We start from the raw sequence: 23,073 nt of genomic DNA, 5'->3' as shown, positions 1-23,073 counted from the left end.
TAAAAGATGTTTTGTAAGTTTGGCACCAAAATTCATTTGGTGGCAAAACTTGGTTTAAACTGATATGAGGTTAATTTCAGTCATTTATCTAATTTAGTGTGATTATTCATTTGTTCCATTGAAGAAATATTCATGTACATAATTGCACAGTGATACCCCAGCCTCTGCTTGGAGTATTACATTATATATCATACATGCACTGTATTGCTTTTCTAATATCCAAATTCTAAATTTCTAAACATATCCAGCCCCAAGGATTTCCATAGGAGATTGCATATCTATAATAGATCTTGATTATTGTACCTACATGGAAAGAATTAAAAAGCTAGTAATGAAGATCTGATTTAGGGGCACGAAAATAAGGCCACTCAACATTTTATAAGGTAAGCTTCAACAGAAACAATATACTTAAAATAAAATACAACACCAAACTTTTTAACACAACTATATCCTATGTTAGCTACATTAACGAACTGCTGGGTGTTGTAAAGGAAAAATTAAGTATTCCATATTCTCCTGGAACTTTAAACACATAGCTCATCAGGAGAGGCAGCAGGATAATAGCTACTTTGGAGGGTGGTAGGGATTTGGAGGGGATACCAAAGAGATGCTTCTGAGATGCTGTAATATTCTACTTCTCAATCTGGATGCTGTTTTCAGGTTGTATGTTCATCTTGGGAAAATTCACGGAGCTTTTACTTATAATTTATGTACTTGGTTATATATGCTACATATCAATGAAATCTTCCACTAAAAATAGTAAATTAGGGTCAAACTTGAAATGCCATATTAACCAGCTCTGACCTTGTCTGGCAATTGCCCAATTCTGCCTTTGTTAAAGCTATTCTCCTTGTTCATGAAACCCTTTCTTTTCAATTATTTATATATTGACCCAACACAAATATAAATTGCCCCTGGGCACAATTAAGCTTTCCCTGTATCACTTTTATAGCAGTGATCATCGTCTACCTTCTGTACAGCTATGTATGTTTATTCTTACTTCACCCAAAACTGTGTGCTTCTGAAGACCTTGGTTAATGTAGTTCCTAGTGCACTAGCTCACATACATTGCTCAAAAACTGTTTACTTCATTGAACCAAAATATATTAAGTACTCCTTACCCTAAAAAAGTTAAAAATTCAAGCTACGGGGGCTGGCCCCGTGGTCGAGTGGTTAAGTTCGCGCGCTCTGCTGCAGGCGGCCCAGTGTTTCGTTGGTTCAAATCCTGGGCATGGACATGGCACTGCACATCAAACCACGCTGAGGCAGCGTCCCACATGCCACAACTAGAAGGACCCACAATGAAGAATATACAACTATGTACCAGGGGGCTTTGGGGAGGAAAAGGAAAAAAATAAAATCTTCAAAAAAAAAAAAAATTCAAGCTACAATGTAGAAAAAAATTAGGTAACGTGATCCAACATATAGTCAAGGCCTATGGACTGAAAGGGAAGATTCAATGTTGTCTTTAATTATATGCAACAAGCTTTCATTGAGAAAATGGACTTGAAATGGATCTAGTGGAATAATAGTAGATGGATGAAGAGGAGGATTATAACCATTCCAGCACTAACAGCCCTCCTGGGAGGACTGTAATTCCAGGGAGAAATACAAAATATTCCCTTCCTGTACCAGTGATTTGTTGGTAAATAACAAACACCCCAAAATTTAGTGGTTTAAAAAGACTGTATTTGACCACGACTATGCAATCTGAGCTTGGTGCAACTCATTGATTCTTCTGTTGGTCTTGCCCGGGTCACTCACACGAATTCAATCATCTGGAGGTTCAACTGTAGCCAGAAATCCAAGCTGGCTTCACTCACATGTCTGCGACCTGAGACGGGAATGTGGAACAGTTGGAGACTAACTGGGCATCTCTCTCCGTGTAGTCTTTCCAGCTGAGTAGCTAGACCTCTTTTCTGGTGCCTCAGGGTATTCAGGAGGGAGTATTACAAGAGGACAAGCCCCAACAGGCAAGTACTTATCAAGCCTTGCTAATGTCCCAATGGCTGAAGTAAGTCAAATGGCCAAGCCCAGGTCAATGTGGTTCAGGGCTACACAAAGGCAGAAATCCTGCGAGATGTGGTTCACTGGATAGCCAGCGTAAAGCAAAATTACTTAACCTTCCTCAGCCTTAGGTGTTCTCATCTGTAAAATGTAGCTGCTGTGAGGATTGCGTAAGACAAAAATAAGACTTAGAAGATAAAGTAGCTAAACAGACATGGTAGACAGAAGAGTCCAATAAATGTCAGTTCCTTTCTCACCACCTCCTCAATCTCCAAAAGACTCCATCCAAAAAAGAATCTTAATGATGAAATTATGTTTAATAACTACTTCATTCACATATTTATAATAGCATTCCATGAACGTTTTGGCTGAACAGGAGCAGGGGTGCAAACACTTCTTGGTGAGAGAAGTTAAACAGATCAGTTCCCACTGGGGCTTAAACGCTTCCAGCTAGTGAGTTTGATATTAAACCAGCCCACATGCATCCTCTTGTCTCCACTGATCGGCATAAGGCCTGGAAAGCCTCCTGGGGGATAGACAGGGGGTGGTAAACACTGAATCCTGTCTATATTAATATTTAACACATACAAACGTGTGATGAACTGGGAGAGTCCTAAGAGGAACAGTGATGTTGGGAAGGACAAGAGGGGAAAAGTCTGACGCAGTGAGCCAGATCCAGTGATAGGATTTGGGGGGAAATGGCTCCAAGGTCAACGACACACACCTGATACCAGAAATTACCCTATCCCAGCCAATCCGGGATACACTTGTACATTCTGGGAGGAAGTGGCTGCATGTTCATATGAATTGAAAAAGCTGTACTTTGAAGTCCAAAATATTCTGATATTAAATAGATACTTTCTGGTTAAGCATGACAAGAGGGCGGAGTGTCTTAGCTTCCTAGGGCTGCTGTAGCAAAGCACCACAATCTGGGTAGCTTAGAAAAGGAGGAATTTGTTGTCTCCCAGTTCTGGAGGCCATAAGTCTGAAATGCAGGTGTCACCAGGGCCACCACACTCCGCCTGAAGATGCTGCGGAAGGATCTGTTCTATGCCTCTCTCCCAGCTTCTGGCAGCCTTACATCTTCCTTGGTTTGTAGATGCCTCACTCCATTCCTGACTCCATCATCAAACAGCCACTTCACATCATCTTCCTGTGTGCGAGTCTGTCTCTGTGTCCAAATTTCCCCTGAATATGACACTAGTCATTTTAGATATTGGGCATAACCTAATGACCTCATTTTAACTTGATTACTTTTGTAAAGACCTATTTCCAAAGAAGGTCACAGTCTGAGGTACTAGGGGCTAAGGTTTCAACATATCTTTTTAGGGGGACACAATTCAACCCATAACAGAGGAGGTATTGCCTTTCCCACCCACAAAAAGCCTGCTGGCCAAGGTGAATCGACTGAGCTCTGCACAAAGGTGGTCACTGAGGCAGCAGCAATGACGACACAGAGAGCAGGCCGCTCAACCAGAGCAGCGCCTCCGCAGGGCTTCAGAGCCTAGCTCTGCCATGCAGGTGAGGCAACAGGAGAGCTTCATAGCTACTGTCACAGCTCAGGCGCTCCAAACAAATGAAGCCCGCGGGAATCTGGACAGTAGCCCTACCACAACAGTACTTCTGCAGGACTTTGGGGGCTGAGCTGTGATGTTCCAGTGTGACTAGTTGAGGCAGCAATTAAAAGATCTATATTGCTAATCACTATTACTTTGGGATGTCCATCTTGCCTCAGAAGGAATATTCTCTATGATTACCAAGACCTACAAGCACTGATTTTCAGTTTTAGCAAGGACAATAGCAGCATTATACTTTTACTGATAGCACTCTGATTTCACTGATTATCTGACCAAGTGGATTTTCAGTTTACAAATGATGCTCACAGTGGTAACCATCAACAACAGAGTGAAATTCCAGAAGAGCACAAGAGCAGAACTATCAGTCTTAGATCAGCAGCAAAGGATGACCAGGTCTAGCTTACAGACATTAGTAAGCAGTACTTCTAAAGCTTCTGGGTACTGCTTCAGCACGAGGGCCCAGAGAGGCCTCAACTTCCTTCTGGAAAACAAATGGAAGCTTAGAGCCCTGCAATAAGAGAAATGTAATCACTTTTATGCTCACAGGTCACTAAAGCCTTGACATTCAGGTTACACTTTGTTTTACCCCAGAATCCATCAGCAGAATCCTTTAAATAGCTGTTTTGGTACACTTCGAATTTTTCAATTAATAAAAATTAGATTTCATAAAACTTAAAAATTAACATATATGTTTCTTAAAAAGGGTATAATTAGATTCTAATTACCCACAGTGGATTAGCCACTTATGGATACAGAAGTGGTATTCTACTTTTACATTCAGTCTCTCTGATTTAAGGGTTTGTAACAAAACAGAGTATACCTTTCCTCTGCAGATCAGCACAGATCCTGATCGCAGTACTAGCATAAGAGTAAAAGACTAGAAACATCCAATATCTAACAATATGAGAATGAGTAGATAAGTCTACTCATAAATGGAATATGTCAGAGTCATTAAAAGTTATGTTTGTGAAGAATATTAAATGAAGTAAAAATGCTTACATTATGACATTAAAAGAAAAAAGTAGGACACCAAACTATACGTAGAGTGTGATTGCAATTTCAATAAAGAAAAAGAGAGAAACCAAGAAAGAAACAGACAAAAAGTCTAGAAGGAAATATAAAAATATATTCAAATGCTAAAGTTTATCTCTAGACAGCAAGGTTACATGTAACTTTTGCTTTCTTTCAGGAGCTTTTCTGTGTTATCTAACCTTCCTGAAACTGAAATATTTCCAAAATCAGCAAAAAAACAATAAATGTAATTTTTTAAATTACCATGATACTTTCAGCTAATATATTGCAAAAGAGTAGAGACGCCTACTCACTAAGCCAAGAAGCTTTAAATTCCGAGGACAAAAATTATTATATTAAAAAGATGGTAATAAATTATAATACTAATAAATACGATATATATTATTCTTAGAAATTAAAAAATTACTGGTAGACAAGTAATGAAAATAACTGACTCTTTGAAAATAGGAGTTAAAGACTATTAAGGAATATTAAAATTATTCTTTAGTACTGACAGTTATTACTCGTGTTAAGCTAATTGTGGATAAAACACGCACACCCACCATCATTATTTTTGTCCACACTGTTAAATGCCAGCCTCATTTTTTTCTCGTGGTCTTGAAGGTACTGCACAAATTCTTCAAAGTCCAATCTTGAATCATTGTTGGTATCTCCAGCTTTAAAAACGTCTTACAAGAAAGAAGAAACTCATTGCAGAGACATACTGCAAGTCAAGTCACTATACCATGCTAACATTGGCACATTTCACTCATACTAATTATGATTTCCATGGGCATCCATTGTCCTAGTTTTTCAGTCACAGTTGCAAGGCCAAGTACCTTAAGTGATTTTTTTTTTTTTTTTGGTGAGGAAGATTGGCCCTGAGCTAACATCTGTTGCCAACCTTTCTCATTTTTTTGCTTGAGGAAGACTATCCCTATATTCTTTTTAGGGGACAGAAAATGAGAAGCCGTCACTATCTTTGGGTCATCTTTCTGTTCTGTAAAGAAAAAAATCCTACCCTGCACTTAAGTCTCTTGCATCCTTGCTTTTAGAATCAGTTTCATTCAAGTTGCCTTCCTGGGAGGATTTCAGGAAACGTATTGTTAACAGGTGTGCACTCATTAGATCTTGTTGAATAGCTTGAAGGTGCATCTCCTGACCAGACTCATGGTTCTCAAAATTCAGAGGCAGGAAGTCTTAACTGCTGATGTGACGTGGTGGTGCATTATTTTTCCACCTAAACTTGGCACGGCCTTTATATATATTTATCAAACATTTCATTGTCAGATGCCTCATTTGCTCACCCTTTAGCAGTACCAGCCATTAGATGAAAGTATCTGGCAAAGATTTCCTTGGACTGTAGTGCAGAATCATTCTGAGTGATGGGATCAAAAGGTAAGAAATTCTTCACCCACCAGTTTTAATCCATTTCTTTGCCACCTTAAATGTCTGCTCAAACATCCTTCTAGTTGAAAGGTCTCTTAAAAGTCATCAAGCCCGCCCTCTCCCCACAGTTCTATCCCTGAGGAAGCAAAACCCCAGGGAAGCTGAAGGGTTTTTGTCCCCCTCACACTGCAGGCTGGGTAGGGGCAGAGCCACAACTCCACTCATGTCTCCCCTTCCTTGTGCCAGCTCTGCGCTCTGAGGCAGTCAGTGAAGGTAACTGGGTGGTCTGACTTCTTTATTTGGTCAACATTTTGATAAGATTTCTTTGCAATTTGCTGGAGGTCACATTTAGTTTTATTTTATTTTGAATGAGAAGAATCTTATTTTAAAACCCATTTATGTGAATTACCATCTTGTTTCTTTAGAACTATGAAACACTGGTTTATACTAGCAGGGAAGACACTATAGCAACCCAGAATTATTCTTTTGGACTGTAGTAGTAATCATGAAGCAGAACTTGGGGGTCTTTTCTTAAAATTCCCAATTCGTATACACTTTCTGGATCCTATGCATACACTTTCTGGATCCTAAGTCCAATTGCTAAATTTTTAAACCTAATATTTTAACCTAACACTTTTATTACCAACTTTTCTTTAATAGTGTTTCTTTTCTAGTTTAGTTATTGATTTTCTTGGGTTTGACATATTAAATCTTCTACAAGATGACACATATGCTTTTTTTTTTTTTTTTTTGGCAGGCAAAGATTAGCCCTGAGCTAACATCTGTTGCCAATCTTCCTCTTTTTTCATGTTTTCCTCCCAAAGTGCACAGTTGTATATCCTTGTAAGTCCTTCCACTTCTTCTATGTGAGCCACTGCCACAGCATGGCAACCAACAGACAGGTGGTATGATTCCATGACTGGGAAACGAACTTGGGCCACCAAAGTGGTGAGCGTGCTGAACTTTAACCACTAGGCCATCAGGATTGGCTCACATACGGTTTTTTTCAAAGCTGATGCTCATGAATTGAAGCAGTGAGTTCCTTTATGTTTGTAATATTTACTAAAGCACCTGGCACAAAATGCACCAAAATCTAGAGCAGTAGCTTTATGTAAGTTCTCATGAGCTTGTAATATAATTGTCAATCCACTTATAATTTGTGAAATACTGTACATATATAGAGATTAAATTGGCCAGTAAAAAAAAAATTGGCCTTGGTGCTGGCCCGGTGGCACAGCACTTAAGTGCGCACATTCCACTTCAGCAGCCTGGGGTTCTCCAGTTCGGATCCCGGGTGCAGACCTATGCACCACTTGTCAAGCCAAGCTGTGGCAGACATCCCACATATAAAGTAATATAAAGTAGAGGAAGATGGACACAGATGTTAGCTCAGGGCCAGTCTTCCTCAGCAAAAAGAGGAGGATTGGCAGCAGATGTTAGCTCAGGGCTAATCTTCCTCAAAGAAAAAAAAATTGGCCTCAAAAAAGCCCAGTAAGTCCTATCTGCCATATTTATAAAATATATCCTGAATCCATTCTCCATTCTTGCTGCCACCACCTGTGTCCGAGTCATCATCATCTCATTTGTACTTCTGCAGCAGCTTCCTAACTGTTCTCCCGTCTCTCTCCATTCCCCCCCAATACACTCGTTTCCTTCTTATAATCTATCCTCTATACAGCAGCCAGAATATTTCAAAGATGCCAGTCAGAGTATGTCAGTCTCCTCACCCCTAAGAGCTTTGATTTTAGAATAATATCCAATCATTTTACATGACCCAAAAAGCTCAGCTGCTTCTCTGACCTCATTTCCTACCACTTTCCCCTCATTATTACACCCTCCTAGCCCATTCCACCTCAGGAACTTGCACTGTTTCTTCTGCCTGGAGACGATTGCCCTAAATCTTCACACCACCAGTTCCTTGTCATCACTCGGCCTTCTGCTCAAGGGTTACCTTCTTGTTGAGACTTTTCATAATCACCCCATGTAAACAGCATCCCTCCCAGTCCCTTTCAACTGTATTACACTACATTCTTGGCTTTCTTTCATTCCCTCTACAAATATTTATTCAGCATCTATCATGTGCAAGGGTCTGCTCTAGGTGCTAGAGACACAGCAACGAACGAAACAGACAAAAAGTCCTTCCCTAATAAAGGTTACATCCTAATGGGGAAGCCAGTCAATAAGCAAGGTAAATGAGTAAAATACATAGTATGCTAGCCAACGAAGGGTGCTAAGGAGAAAAATAATGCAAGGAAAGAACAGAGAGAGGGAAGGGGACTAGCAATTTAAATGGTGAGTCAAAGAAGGACTCCACAGGAAGGTGACACTTAAAGAAACATCTGAAAGAGAGGAGAGCGGTGCAGGTATCTGGGGAAGGGCAATTCCAGGCAGACAGCACAGCAACTGCAAAGGCCTCTAGGCAAGAGCCTGCCTAGTATGTGTTGGAAACACCAAGAATGTCGACACTGATGGAGCAGAGTAATAAGTGAGCAAAGGAGAGAGTGAGTGGGAGATGGAAGAATAACAGGAGATGAGGTCAGAGAGGCATATGTAGTCAGACAGCATTATAAAATTACCTTGTTTATCTGTTTACTGCCTGCCTCTCTCACGAAAACAGAAGCTCCAAGAAATAAGGACTTTGTCTGTCTAGTTCATTGCTCCGTCTCAGGCACATAGAACAGCTTCCAACACACAACAGGCACTTGATAAACACTTGTTGGATAAAGTTTTAAAATGTGGAGGGAGACACAGTATAAAGAAAATACATTTTGTGGATTTTATTTAATCATTCTAAGAATGGTTCACCTATTCCCAAATTTTTACTACTACAAAACATGCTACAATGAATGTTCTTGTGAAATTACAATCTTTGAATTTCAATTATTAGTAACATAGATTCCTAGAAAGAGAATTGAATCAAAGGATATGTACATTTTCAAGTTTGATACTGCCAAATTACCATCCAAAAAGGGAATGCCAATTTATGTTCCTCTCAAAAATTTTAGGGTGCCTGCTTCCTCATATTATGACAAATACTGAACACTAGCAAACTTTTCAAATGTTTGCCAATCTTACTGACAAGAAAGGGAGAAAGGAAGGAGAAATTAAAGTGTTTCCTTATTTCAATTTGCATTATTAATGAAATCAAACATCTTCTCATGTTTGTTGGCTTAAATATTATTTCCCATACCTGAACCTACTAACCTGTACAGGTAGAAATTGGATGCAAAGCACTTAAGGGTGAAAATTACACAGGAAGGTTAAAAACTACTGTTGACATTTAAAGTTAACTATATTGAACCAAAATAAAACAAAAGAAACCAAATCAAAAAGACTGATAGATTTGAGCATATTCAGAAGAAAACAAAAAAAAAGTATAGGTCAAAAAACATTATAAGCAAAAAGTAACCTCTGCTATTAAGACCAGATGGCATGATAAAGTAATTATATCATTTGAAATTATAGCCATAAAGTATATTAACATGCTGCTTGTCATACTGAATTGGAAATAATTTTTTTAAACTACCCATTGTTGATGGGAGTGTAGGAAAACAAGCACTCTCAAAAACGGCAACAAATAGGTACAATCTAACTAGATAATAATTTTGCATTATGTATTAAGATCCTTAAAAATATTCATACCTTATGATCTTTGAATTATTCACTTAGAAATTTGTTCTAAGGAAAACAAAGATGTAGGGGGAAAAAATTGTACACATCATTTATATAGTAGGAAAGTTTGTTGGAATAATGTTTTGTTCTCATAGCATAAGAAGATAACTAAGTCTTTCTACTTTTAAGAGGTGAAGGGGGAGGAGATTTATTATTTAGAATGTCTTTCATTGATTCCTCATGCTATATACTACTAAAATTAATTTTAAAGAGGCGAAGCATCCTGTTACTTATCATGATATGGTAAGTATCATGATACTTGTTTCTTGTTTGCTAAGTGAAACAAAACACATTTCAACTAGTTTTTTCCTTTACTTTAAATTTCGGCAAACTTCTTAGAAATCCAAAACATCTAGAAAAACATAAACATAAATTGGCAAAATTACCATTATATGTCACTCTAAAGTTCTCAAATTTTTAAATTTCACATTAACTCTTAGGATATCACAGCCAAACTTTAAAGTTTGTCCCTAAATTCTGCCATACTTTATAAATGTATGCTTGATATATTTATAATGCTGAAAGAAAATAGTATTATATAAGATTGGAATTTTTCTTCCATTTATTTGTTCATTTTCCTGTAATTTTTAAGCCTCCTCTACCAATTTCACTTAGCCCTCTTCCATCTCTTTTGCTGGACAAGTCTTCCAAAGCAATTTACAACTTTCTGCTGTAGTGTTTGTTTAATGAAGTTCCAAGATGTACATATATTTTTTCCTTTGGAAAGCAGGTCAATTTGTAGCATTCCCAAGATGCTACATTGTGCAAACACCATGGAATTTAAATGGGCATAGAGGTTGTTGGAGTAAGATAGATCAAAACATATTTTCTTTCACTGGAACCTTTTAAATGCTTTTATATCAGAATTGTTAAGTAGCATCTTCTACCAACTGGCTTCAACTTCCTCCTTTGCCAATAAATGCTTTTTTATTCTACTACTGTTAAATTTCCAGAAACTATTCTAATCAATGAGTAGTTTTTTGTCATACCTTATTTGCATTCCACTGATAATCACACCTCTCCCTCAACACATTTTTACGGTAGAATAAAGTCATACATCATTGCTAAGAATACACGTATGGGAACCACATGCTTTCCTATCCATTACATTTGCTAACAAGAAACAAAACTAGAGGATAAAATGAGGAAAGTTTTTTGAAGTCGTACAAGAAAATCTTATTGTGAAGGACAACAGTTTTACTTTTTTAAGGCATATAAAAATGAAGAAGTTTAAGTTGTTTTTAAGATAAGAGTTTGCTAATTTCTCCAAGGGTCAGTGAGGTTCATTTCTCCAGGTGATTTACATTATTCTGAGAATTCAAATTAGAATCTGAATTTTTTTTTCCTGAAGAAGATTGGCAACACATGTTAGCCCAGGGCCACTCTTCCCCTTTTTGCTTGAGGAAGATTCACCCTGAGCTAATATCTATGGCAATCTTCCTCTATTTTGTATGTGGGTCACCACAGCATGGCCACTGATGAGCAGTGTAGGTCCATGCCCAGAAACTGAACCCGGGCCACTGAAGCAGAGCACACCAAACTTAACCACTAGGCCATGGAGCCAGCCCCGTAGAATCAGAATTCTTATTAAAGGCAAACTTAGACACTCTCTTTTATTCTCTCGTTCTTTACACAAGGCACAGAAAACATAAATTTAAAATGAAATGGAAATTGTAAATAAAGTACCTAAGGCAGTACCTAGCTCAAAGTAAATGACCAATAAATGCTAGTTCTGTCACTCTTCTGCTTGCTTTGTCAATGGTCATATGACTAGCCAGTGGCTTATCCGTATGGTTTGTAACATTATTGGACAAGAGGCTGCCCTAATTCAAAATTTTATACCATGTATGTCATTTCAAGAAGTTGTGGGTGAGTTTTTCACACTCAACTAATTTTAAACTGGTGTGTGCATGTGATTGTTTATGCAATCAAAGGCTCTCAGGACCTGAAATTTCCTTAAAAGAATTAAAAAGATGATAAACAAGAGCTATACAAAAGTTGTAAGATATCTTTTTTTAATTCTGGAATTTAGCATCAAATAATTAATATTGTAAGCTAATTTACGGTTTTAGAAATGGATCCACTATTTTACCAGGGTACCCATAAGAATCATTTTTGTAGTCACTCTGAGTCATTTAGAAACAGGGTAAACAATGAACATCAATAACACAAAAAATTAACAGCTTAGGATAAAGAAAGCATTTTAAGTGTCTGTACACAAATTAAAAGCTAAAAAAATAAAAGTGTAACGATTCTCAAATCTGTATTTTCCAACAGGAACTGTCCTGGGAAGCAGAAGTAAATATCTGGGAAACTGTGTGTCAGTCAAGGAGCAGTTCACCTGTATGGAATGGCTGCTATAAATGTCTCCATGTCGGTTGATCAATGTACTGCTATCCTAAGCAACTCACAGTAAATGATTAAGGAAAAGGGTTATCCTAATAGGCTATTTGCTAACATGAGAGAGTAAACTTTAGAAAAGTCACATTTTTCTAACAGACCTCAGCAGGTTTGGTAAAACAGACTAAAGGATGCGTCTACCAAAGCTAAAAAGGAAAGAAAAATAATTTATGTTTGAGTTCTTTAAAGACAATCCCGCCCGTATCGACGAACAAGCACCGCCCCTTCACCATGAAGGAGAGAAGGGTTAAAAATCTCCGCCATGAGGCTACGCCTCTTCACCACCTCCGTCTCTGCATCACGTTCTTTTATTACACTCTCCTTGCCTCAGAGTCCTGGTTTTCAGCCTGGAAAAAACATCCATGGGCTAGGGCTAAGTGGGAAAGCGGCTTTTGCTGGCAGCATCCCTTTTCACTGAGTCCCCGGCTGCACCTGTGGTTCCCACTTGCTCAAACATAACCACTTCCTCACTGTGGGCCAGGACCGGCTCAGGGCTGTCACTCTTTAAGAAGACCTCCTTCTTAGGGGATATTTTCCTCTTTGTGACACACTTACTCTTATTTTCTCCTCCATTCTCGCCTTCTATGTCACGGGGGCCAATACAATCGTGTTTTGCCAAGTTGCTCCGGGATGTAAACATTTTTCCACACTTCCAGCAGACGGGAGCGACTAGGGGTAAATGCGGGCCCGTGGTGCTGTCTGATGCGCACTCTGAGGAGCTTGACATTGCGGAAGGCCTTGTCACAATGACCACAGTTAAGATGCTTCTCCCCAGTTTGGGTTCTTTTGTGTAAGGCCGTGTGCCGTTTCTGTTTGCACGCATAATGGCACTGGTCACACTTGAAGCGCTCCTCGTTTTCACGGGATTTGGTGCTGGCAGAAGGCATTCCCGTAGCTGGAGCAACACGGAAGCACAGTCAGGGCACTTCTTGCCCTGCTCCATCGGGGAATGCTGCTTTCGCAAATGGGCGCCCAAATCGTGTTTTCGGGCTAAGACTATGTCATAGTGCGAACAGTGAAATGGGCCACATTCTTAGTGTGTTTCTGAGCCATGTGCATCTCCATGGAACCACTCTGGGTAAACCAAGTGTGGCAAATGGAACACTCGTCGGGTTTCTCGCCCGGGTGGGTGACCATGTGCCTCTTCAGCTTGCATTTGTCCCTGCCGGCGTGGCGGCCCAGGGCCCGGTAGGACGTCCTCTCGCCCAAGGGCGTGCGGCACTCGTAGCGCTTGAAAGCACTCTCGCGGGCACGTGGCCTGCCCCCTGATCCCCAAGGCCATGTCGCAGCGGGAACTTTTAGGAGCACTACCTTTCGACGCCTGCAAAGTTACTCTGTGGAAAAGGAAGACACGGCGGAAGGGATCTTGATGCTCACTTAGACATCTTGCGGCCTCGGGCGGGACGACCCTGCACTCCTCGCGTCCCCCGCCACCCCGCCACCCTCCGGGGCGCGCGCCTCCACGCCCACCCGGCTGCTCCAGCCGCCGCAAGCCCAGCCACCCTGCGCACATTTCTGCCGCCCGGCGGCTGCGGACCGAGACGGCAGCGACGCAGCGCGTCTGCGCGGGGCCCGGCGGGGACTCCGAGCGCCTCCCGGCCGCACCCAGGAAGCGCTGCAGGGAGGGAGCCGCGCTCACCGCCGGTCTTCTCCGACCCTCCCCAGCCACGTTCCCTCTCCAATATCTCCGAATCTCCCACACTCCCGGTAAAGCCTGTAAAAACGGAAATCTTTTTGCCCTGTTTCCACCACCCTCCAATCCTAGGGATCTAAATTGGTGCAATAATAACAGTTAACATTTACTAAGTGACAATTATTATGTGTCCTCACTGTACTAAAAGTCTTACCTCATTAATCTTCACAACTACCCTATTAGGTGGGCTCAAAGCTTACTAGGGAAATTTACCCAAGTGGGGCCATGAGGGTGATGCTGAAAAGGTGTGGAGGCGAAGGTCACCGGACATACAAAGTCAAGGAACTTGGAAGCCTGCCTGTTGCATGGATCATCTGTGAAGTGGATGCGGAAGTCGCCCAGGATAATGGAAGGATCTGGAGTTGAGATGAAGACTGCGAGCAGGTGCCAGGTCTTCAGTGAGCAAGAGGTATAAATAGGAGGTCAGCAAGTAGCAAAGAATTAAATGGTTGGGTCAGATGGCAGATGGCATGGGCCTCAAAGAAGCAGTTGGTTTTCTAAGGAGGAAAAGGAGGAGGGACTCCACCCCTGAGAGCTCTGCAAGAGGGCTCCTCAGAGGAGAGCTGCTTCAGTAAGAACAGGAGGGGAAGCAAGGCCCTTGAAGAGGTTTGAGTGCTTGGAGAGGTTGTTAACCATAGAAGGAGAGTCCCGGAGGTGACAGGAGAAAGGGCTGGTGGCAGGGAGGGAAGGAAAGCTTTCTTCCCACTGCTTTATTACCTCCTCTTCCTCAAGGAGTAAGAGCGCTGATAGGACCAGGACAGGAGAGTTTTACTGGGAGGAATAAAAGGATTATAAATAGAGCGCTGACAAACGCACCTTTCTTTCTGCTTGGTAAACTCTACAGCTCGTGTCCTACGTCCTGCCCTCCACCCCTTGCCTCAGAGGGTCCTGTAGGAAACGGGGTAGAACCCAGACGAAAAGAGACAAGGCCCAGGCAGCTTAAGTTTGCCTATAATCTAGCTCAGTTTCTCAGCCCGAAATCCACAAACTCCGAGGGTTCTGAGTGTTTTGTATGAGAATTTTCTAATTTTGTGTTTTCCTTTTGCAGATAATCTGAAGACAAATAGCATAAGCAACCAGATAGCCACCTTATAACCAATGATGAACATCGATTTCCTTGCCCTTGTGTATTGTGTTTACACACTAGCATCAAGTAACACCAGACTGTTGAAGCCTAAGGAAAAGAGAACAGAGGCTCAACCCATAGGTAATAATGCATTTTTTTGCCAAGTGAAATCCAGTGACATCAGAGGCCAGCATATGAATGACAGTCTTCACAGTATTCAAAAAAAGAAAGTGGGGGAGAATTGAGCAAACACATGATAATTTAAGCATGCTTAACTCAAACAAATTTACCAATCAGTAGAATATTCATAAGAAAGTGGAAATTTCATTTTAGCCAAACACTATTTGTTGTCTCATTAAGTCAATGTTATTAATGAGAATTTCAGTGGTTTCTATAGTGTTCTTTCTGTTTAACTTGTATATTTGTTAGGATTTATAGTTGTATAAGAGCTATAAGCATAATGATTTTATACTTTCTTTTATATTTATAGACAGATAAGTAAAGTGAGAACTATTTAACTCAACCTTTGGGAGTACAAGAATAGTTTTTCTTTAAAAGGTATTATATAGGCATATATATTCAAGTTTTGAGACACACTGGCCTAGATTTAGTTCAGAAGGCAAGAAGATGGAATCTCACCTATAGTCCAGCACAGCTTCTCTCATCACAGAAAGGAATGGAATAGGGATCTGGGACCAAAGCCCCAGCTCGGAGAGTCCTCTGCATTGTCTATCCCTCATGACTTGAACGTGTATACTAGCACAGGAAGTGGCCAAGCGTTCAGCAGTTCAGGATCCTGGCCCTCTCACTTTCCTCAGAGACACACCAACAATAAGGTACACACATACACAGAATTACTCAAGGTTGGACACTTCCTCCATCTCCACAAATCCCACAGTTAAATGCAGTCTTCATCTTACAAGACCTTTCAGCAGACCTCTATGTAATAACTCCCTCCTTGGCTTCCAAGAGACCATACTCTCCTGATTTCCCTTCTACTTCATTCATTGCTTTTATTCGGTCTCCTATGTGGGCTCTTCCTCTTCCCGACCTCAAAATGTTGCAGTGATCCAGGACTCAGTCCTCAGACCACTTCTCCATACATAGCCTCTCCCTAGGGAACCTCATCCAGTGTCAAAGCTTTACATATATAATGCTGGGGATGCATATCTCTAACCGTGACATCTCCCCTGACATTTAGACCCAAATACAAAACTACTACTTGATATATCCACTTGGCTGTTTAACAGGAACCTCAAATGTCCAAACCAAGAACTCTTGATTAACCACTTGCTCCACCTCACACGTCTCCAATTCTGCCTGATCTCAGCAAATGGCACCACCATCCATCCAGTTGTTCAAACCAAAACTCCTGGAGTCATTCTTGAATTCTTCCTTTACCTCACACTCCAAATCCAATTAACCAACTAGTGCTATCAGTACTACTTTCAAAATATTTCACTATTATCACTATTATATATCTCTATTAGTAGATTCTGTGATGCACTGCCCACATCTCCCCAGGACTGAGAGTAGCTGGGAGTATTGGTGATTGATAGCTCTCAGTTGAGCCCCTCCCTTCGTGCTGCCCTGGGCTGAAAAGTCACTTCCTGGAGGCAGCCTATGTTTAATAATTGAGGGAGGGAGTGAAGGAGGGAGGAGGCAGGTAGTAAAGGCAGGACAACTCTGAAAGGCTATCCCAGATCCAGAGCTCCTCTTAAATTGCGTGAAGCCTTGGTTGTGATTCCATCAAGGTTCAACTTTTCCCTCTGCCCACTCCTGCTTCCTTCAGCCCTCACAGATATTATCCCTGGGAGCACTCCCTAATACACTTCTTGCACACAAGCCTGAGTATTAGAGGCTGTTCTCATTGAACACAACCTATGACACCTGGCACCAGAAATGGTCATAGGAAGCAGTCTCCACAATGATACACCATCATTTGTGAGAGATGGTGAGTGGGGAAGAGAACACACTGGCTGATGCACTATCTCAGCTTTTGAGAAATTCCAGAGAAATACTGATTATAAGAATCATGGAATTGGATGGATGTTGCTGGAGGCCATCAATGCACTGGAGAAATCAATGAAAGGCTGAGAATGAAATAGCACCAAAAATGTGGTATATACATACAATAGAATATAATTCAGCCTTAAAAAGGAAAGATTCTGACATATGCTACAACATGGATGAACTTTGAGGACATTATGCTAACTGAAGTAAGCCAGTCACAAAAAGACAAATACTATATGATTCCAATTATATGAGGTCCTTAGAATAGTCAAAATCATGGAGACAGAAAGTAGAATGGTGGCTGCCCGCGGTTGGAGGGAGGGAAGAACTGTACAGAGTTTCAGTTTTACAAGGTGAAAAGAGTTATGAAGAGAAATGCTGGTGATGGTTATACAACACTATGAATGTATTTAATACCACTGAACTGTACACTTAAAAATGGTTAAGATGGTAAATGTAATGTTATCTGTATTTTACCAAAATGAAAAAAAATTGGAAAAAAAAGAAACCAATATCACATCCCAGAGTAAACAGCAGAGATTAGTGCCACTTTTAAAGACCTACTAAAGATTTCAGGGGTTGGGACCGGCCGGGTGGGGTAGTGGTTAGGTTTGCATACTCTGCTTCAGCAGCCTGGGGTTCACGGGTTCAGATCCCAAGTGCAGACCTAGCACCACTTGTCAAGCCACGCTGTGGCGGCGTCCCACATGAAATAGAGAAGGATTGGCATGGATGTTAGCTCAGGGTCAATCTTCCTCACAGAAAAAAAAATTCAGGGGTGGTGGTTCCCATCATATAATTCACCAGTCTAAGCCTTACAGAAGCTAGATGGATCATAGTGGAGTGTGACAGTGTACTACTTCAACCTCATAGTAGAAGAGCCAATTGCTACTATCGATCCAGATGTGGTATCTTTACTAGAGCAGATTAACATAGCCTGAGGGACATAGAATATGGCCATTGAGCTGGTGAATGCATTATTTTCCATTTACTAAGAAGGAGGACCAGAAGCAGTGGGCATTCACATGGGATGGGCAGTAATATACATTTAAATCTTCCACCCTCTGTCATAAAGGGACCTGGTCCATCCACACATCCACAGAACATCCTACTGGTCCACTATACTGATGACATCATGTTAATTGGACTAGATGAACAAGTTGTAGCAATATGTTGGAGGCCTTAGTAAGATACATGCACTCCAGAGGGTGGGAGATAATAGAATCAATGAGGACTCAAGGGTCTACTGCATCAGTTAAGTATTTCCAGGAGTAGTGATCTGGGGCAGGTCAGGACACGCCCTCCTGCACCACCAAAATAAAGGGCAAATGATCTGACACCTCCTAAAAAGGAAACATAACACCTGAGGTCGCTTTAAGTTCTGGAGGTAATATATTTGAAAACTGAGAAAACTGTTCTGACCCATTTCTGAGAAACAAGAAAGGCTGACAGCTTTCAATGGGACCATAGTGGGATAGAGCTTTTCAGCAGGTCCAAGCGATGCAAGCAGCCCTGCCTCTTGGGCCACCTGATCCAGCAGACTCTTTGGTATTAAAAGTATCAGAGGTAGGAAAAGATGTTGCATAGAGTTTACCACAAGCCCCAGAAGGAAAATATGCAGCAAAACACTGTCACAGTTCCTAGCATGCTAGGGGGCCCTGACAGACAGAGTGCTTAAATATGGGAGATCAAATGACCATATAGCCAGAGTTGCCTGTCATGAGTTGGGTTCTCTCAGACCCACCTAATCATAAGTTTTGGTGAACTCAGCAGCGATCCATGTGATGGAATAATGCATCTGAGATCAAGCACAAGCAGGTTACACAAAGAGTGGCCCAGCTCTCCATGCCCCACCACTGCTATAGCATTACCTCTCCCTAAACTTACACCTTTAACTACATGGGGGTTCACCATGACCAGCCGACACAGGAGGAAAAAGGACAAGCTTGGTTTGTGCATGGATTACTTAGTATGTGAGTACAAATTGAAAATGGCCTGTTAGGCACTACAGCACCACTCAGGAATAATCCTGAAAGACAGCAATGAGGGGAAATCTGCCCAGTGAGAAGAATCTCAAGCGATGTATCTGACCATGCACATTGTGTGGAAACAGAAGTGGCCAGAGATAACAATACATATAGACTCATGGACAGTTAGGAATAGCTTGGTTGGATGATCAGTGGCCTGAAAGGAAAAGATTGTAAGATCAGACACAAAGAGATCTGGGGAATATGCATGAAGATGGATCCATGGGAATAGACACAAAGTAAAAGTATTTTTATATTGTATGGTCACTATATGGGAGAGGTACCTAACAACCAAGTAGACAGAACGCCTCAGCCAGTTGAAGTCAGCCCGACTCTTTCATCAGCTGACGTAAGGAACACAAGGGCTGACACAATGGGCTCATGAATGGAGCAGCCATGGTGGTGGAGACAGAGGCTCTCCAAGCCCCAAACAGCAGGAGCTTCTACTCACCAAGTAGCAAGCTGATTACTCGGAAATGACTCCACCCTGAAAGGTGCAGTGTGTCATCTTGACTGGAATTGACACACATATTCTAGGTATGGCTTTGCCTCACCTGCTTGCAGAGCCTCAGCCAGCAGGACAACTCAACCGTTAAAGAGTATTTGATCTTTTGACATAGGATCATGCATTACATTGCATTGGACTGAAGGTCCTATTATACAGCAAAAGGGATGTAGAATGACCATAGGAGTCACCAGTCCTATCACATACAGCACCAACCAGAAGCTGCTAGCCTAATATAGTGACAGAACAAATAAGTGGTTTTCTTCCAAGTGAAGCTTAGAGATGTTACCCTTCGAGAATGGTATCCAATTCTCGAAGACATAGTAGACACCCTAAGTCAGTATTTGTGCTAACGTTCCGATATCCCTACCACTTCTGTCTGATTGCTGCCTCTCTCTCAGGTTTCTTTTCTGATATCCCTTCTCAGGTGAGCAGGAGCCTGAGATGCTTGACCGGCTGAGGTGCAGTGTCCTGCAATTCCGGGCTAAGAGGAGGAAGCAAAACCAGAGACAGGGCCCAGGGACAAAATAAAAATAAAAACCATGTAGATGGTTTGATTAAGTCACCACTCTGAAGGGACTAAGCAGAGTGGGAGGATACAGGTAGGAGATGAGATAAAAATCAAATCAGAGCAATAGATTTTGGAGCACAGAACTCGTAAGGAATTTCCTAAGCAATGGGAATGGTTTGGACTTCTAACACAAACATACACAAAAACCTCACTGGCAGAAAGCTGAAACAAGTCGGGTATTATCTGAAGACTGTTTAGCAGTGATGGAGGAGAAATAGAATAATTGTTTTCTCTTGATATCGTGAAACTTCCAAATAGTTTTAAAATAATCAAGTCAAGACCAGTCTAGAGGAGGACATCCCTAATTTAGAGGAGGCGCTAAAACATCAGCTGAGGTGTAAGCCCATGGATCAAGGTCCGTCTCCCCCAGACCTGAGGTGCGGACGTCAGAAAGAGCAGCCCTGGGTCACCCATCTGTGCCTGTCTTCTGGAGAAGACCCCGAAGCATGAGCCCTGGGCCGTGAACGTCCTGAGAAAAGAGGTGGTCTCTTCCTCCCACATTTACAAAGGCTAGCACCGTCCCTGAAATTCCGTGCGGGCTCAGTGTTGAACGAACCACCAGAAACCCACTCAGCATCTCCCAAAAAGCCCAGGAGAAGGCTTTGGTCGTTGTGGAGAAAGTTGAGAACGTGTTTCTCCGGGCTGCGTTATCCTGCGTGAGGAGGCTCACGGAGGAGAATCCCACCCTTACACCATGGGGCTTTGAAAGATGCTCTGGAAAGCGCAAGTTAGGCTTCACCCTCTGCCGGGCGTCTCTCCACGCCCCCGGGGCCACGTTCTCTCCGTCACTCACCGTCTCCGAGTACAGGTCAAACGAGGAGCTCCAGTTTTTCAGCCCCTCCTGGAGCTCGACGATGTCCACCACCCCGTCCTCGTGGCGGTCCAAGTCTCGGAAGAGGCTCTCGTAGCGGAAGGAGTCATCGTCCTCCTGGCAGGCCGTCTCGGGCGGCACGAAGCCCCGCAGCCAGCGCAGCATGGTCCAGCCGGGGCTGGCCTGCGGCGACGAGGGCCGCAAGGCCTCCTTCCCCTCCCCTCCCAGCCCAAGCAGGGGCGTCCCGGCCGCGCCCCCTACGGTCGCTTTGACCACGCCCCGGCTGAGCAGGGCGGCGGGTCAACGGCCAGCCGGAGCCGCCCGGGGCGAGGGGACCCGCGCCTCTGGGCTCTCGGGCGCGCCTCTTGGACCCCGGCCGAGGCGCCACGCGGGGGTCGGCCCGCCCTGGATGTTGGAAGTGGGAGCGTCAAACGTTGTGGCAACCTGCACGCAGGACCATGCGCTGTCAACCCGGGAGCCGAGGGGAGTGCGGGGAAGGGGAGCGCAGTCCCCAGGCGGCGTCGAGACAGCGCTCGGGTGGCTAGGATCTCCCGGGGGCGCAAACTCAGCGCCTGCGGCGGGCCCGGCTACTCCGGCCCGGACCCCTGAGGTGAGCGTCCAGTGCCCTGGGGCCACCCCTCCTCTCCGGGAAGGTCATCGCCTTGCAGTCGGGACCCCGCAGACTCTGCGGGGAGATCTGAAGAGGCCAGCCCGCCCAGAGGAGCCTCCGCCCTCAGTTCAACTCTCTCTCTCTACCCCTGCCTCACCGAACCTGGAAACCCAAGAGCCCGCCTCCTCCTCACCTCCCACTTTTCTCCTAGATTCGCTGCAGTCTCATCTCAGCCACCACCACCATCACTACCTTACTGGACTTCCTTGTCACAAAATCCCAAGGACACTTTAAAATCCTTGCCTTATTTAATCCCAGTCCTGTGTAGACTCTGCTGACCACGCCCTCCGTCCTGAATCACCTTTTCCTTTGTCTTCTGGAACACCACACATTTCTGGCGTTCCTCAGCCTCTCCTACAGGCTCCCGCAAAGGAACCTGAGATCTTCTCAAGTTGAGGCACTAGAGAATTGCAGGAAACAGAGTTGAGAGATCATCTAAAAACCTAGTTCTGTGTGTAATTTGTTGCAGTGAAACTTTGTGCCTTCAATCTCTGGTCACATCCTTTGAAAGTCGGTGGTACAGTCTAAAAACAGACCCAGATCAGTGTTTTAAAAAATACTTTTTCTTATAAAACCCCAAATCTTGGACCACAGAGTAAAGTTCACTTATTGCTTAAAATACCAGTTAGATATATTTTAAGATGTTGTTTATTTCATATAGTTTTTTATACCAGATATTTTGTTAAATGCTAGAGATATAAAAGTAACGTTGAACCTGCTCTCATAGATTCTCACCATCTAGTGTGCTCTAGGTTTGTAAACAAATACAATTCAACTTAAGTGCTGCAATAAAGATGTGAGCAAATGTCATAAAATATGTATTACTTAAATGAATGCGTTTTAAGAATTGATACAACAGAAAGCTACTAAAAAACATTTAGAAAATATTGTAAGTGCTGGGCATTTATAAATATAAAAGACTTCTTTCTTTAACAGATAATTAACTGTCAAAAGTAAATATAATAATATATTGTGGAGCTTATATCATGTAGAAGTAAAATGTTTGACAACAATAATAAAAAGGATCAGAAAGGGGACATGGAAGTATACTGCTAAAGGCTCTTGTATTATATGTGAAGTAGCATACATCTGAAAATCTGTGCCAGAAACCCTGGAGCAAACGTTGGAAAAAACGTGAAGTTGTAGCTAATAAGCCAAAAGAGGAGATAAAATAGAATACTAAAAAATACCAAATTAATCCAAAACATTGTAAGGGGAAAAAAGGAAAAAGAACAGTTCAGACAAACAAAACAAATAAGATGTTAGACTTAAAGCTAACCATATTGATAATTACATTAAATACAATATTCTGTACACTCCAATTCAAAGACAAAACAGAGAAGACCCAACTATATACTTTTTATAAAAATAAAATACAGTCGTGTGCTCCACAATGACTTTTCAGTCAACTACAGACAGCATATATGACGGTGGTCCCAGTAGATTAGTACCATATAGCCTAGGAGTGTAGTAGGCTATACCATCTAGGTATGTGTACATACACCCTATGATGTTTGCATGATGACAAAATCGCCTGACATATTTCTCAGAGTGTTTCCCCATCATTAAGTGACACATGACTATATAAAGATACATAATATGTTAAAAGTAAAAGAATAGATAAAGATGGGGCTGGCCTGGTGGCATAATGGTTAAGTTTG

General features: G+C 42.2%; 2 pseudogenes; both read right to left on the bottom strand.

Moving 5' to 3' along the window:
• The window catches only part of LOC100060536 (mitochondrial adenyl nucleotide antiporter SLC25A24-like), a 60,165-nt pseudogene extending 37,741 nt beyond the window's left edge, over window positions 1–22,424 (bottom strand).
• On the bottom strand, window positions 12,319–13,385 carry LOC111773649 (transcriptional repressor CTCF pseudogene; annotated as a pseudogene).
• Window positions 22,425–23,073: the final 649 nt, after the last annotated feature.

The sequence above is a fragment of the Equus caballus genome, chromosome 5 (assembly GCF_041296265.1).
Source record: "Equus caballus isolate H_3958 breed thoroughbred chromosome 5, TB-T2T, whole genome shotgun sequence".
NCBI lineage: Eukaryota > Metazoa > Chordata > Mammalia > Perissodactyla > Equidae > Equus > Equus caballus.
Note: the sequence above shows the minus strand (reverse complement) of the source record. Positions and strands in the feature narration are given on the sequence as shown.